We start from the raw sequence: 1,569 nt of genomic DNA, 5'->3' as shown, positions 1-1,569 counted from the left end.
GGCACTGAACTTCATAATTGAGCCCTTCGTTCAACTTACACTGGGATGTTAAGGTCAAGATGATGGAGAGATGTCATATTTAGATCATGGCCCTCAGAGAAACCTTAGTTTGTTTAGTCACCTATGACATGACATCATATTGCTACTTAATATAGTAACAGCAGTTGGTTACTTTGAGGGGTGGGAAGGAGGGGAGGCGGGGTAAGATTTAGGTGATCAACAGTACTTTGAGAATAAATTTAAAGGGAGCAGTTGGGCAACTATGGCCAGAGGGAAAATCCTCCTCTGGGTGGGCTGTGCTACAGTTTCCTAAGGATTAACTGTTACCACTCTCGGAAATGTGAGTCCTGTCTACTGAGTTTACACTGGGGTAGTGTGGGGGAATGCTAAATTACAGTGGTATTTTACCAAAAAACTCTGGTCGGGGGAATAGTGGATATTTAGGCTGTGTCTACATATTTTACCAGCACAATGGCTGCCAAGTGAATGTTTCAATAGGTCAGCTGTTCAACTTTGTCTATAGGATGTCCCCCTGAGAAGCAGCTTAATTTTTTTAAAAATGAATTGATTAGGTAGGGTGTTAAATAGCCAGAGTCACAGTAATTTGGCTTGGAAAATTACAAGGAGATAAACTTTAGTGGGATTTCTGTGTTATACTGGCTTTGGGGGATAGGACTAAAATCCAAATAATGGGTTATAGTAGCTTGTACTATATGAGAATTATAGTTTGGAGATATGACTACCAGTGGTCATAGACAAGTCTATGTTATTTTGAACTATATTATAATGGGATTGTAATATATTTTGTTAGCATTTTCATTGTGATCATTTGAATTAAGACTGGCCTGCTTCTTTTGGGGACCCAGGGGTCTGGCAACATAATAATTTGGATTAGTTGTATACATTGATTAGGTAATTATATGATTCCTGAGAGACAGCAAGTGTGGTGTAGTGGAGTGTTTGTGATTTAGATGTTAGAGGTCCTTGGTTTAAATTCTTGCTATATGTGTGACTTCTAGCACGTCATTTGACTTTTCTAGGTCTCAGTTTCCTAATCTGTAAAATGGGGAAGTTAAACTGGACGATCTCCAAGGTCTGTTTTAGCTTTAAGATTATAATCCATAGATCACACGGGATTTTTGATTACCTATGTGAGATTGTTGGTTACCAGTGATGTGGGAAGAACAAGGCAAGTAGGATAGCTGAGTGAAAAGAACAGTGAAGGGAGTCAGGATACTTGGGTTCCAATCTTGGCTCTGCCACTAATTAGCTGTGTAATCTCAGGCAAGTCCCTGAAACTTTCTGTATTTCAGCTTCCTCATCTTTAAAAGGAAGGGTTTGGACTACATCTAAAATGCTTTGATTTGCTAAGAATGGACCCTAAGAATGCTGCTATACTGTAGTCTCAGATCTCTAGGTTAGAAGGGAGCAGGGGAATGGGAAGTGTGTTAAGTGGTATTTAAAGGCTGGGAAAAGTAAGTCTAAGTAATGTATCCTGTGAGTCCTGTCTACTGAGTTTACGCTGGGGTAGTGTGGGGGAATGCTAAATTACAGTGGTATTTTACCAAA

This window comes from Vombatus ursinus, unplaced genomic scaffold, assembly GCF_900497805.2.
Source record: "Vombatus ursinus unplaced genomic scaffold, bare-nosed wombat genome assembly UNPS02014798.1, whole genome shotgun sequence".
NCBI classification, from domain to species: Eukaryota; Metazoa; Chordata; class Mammalia; order Diprotodontia; family Vombatidae; genus Vombatus; species Vombatus ursinus.
This window is presented reverse-complemented; position numbering follows the sequence as displayed.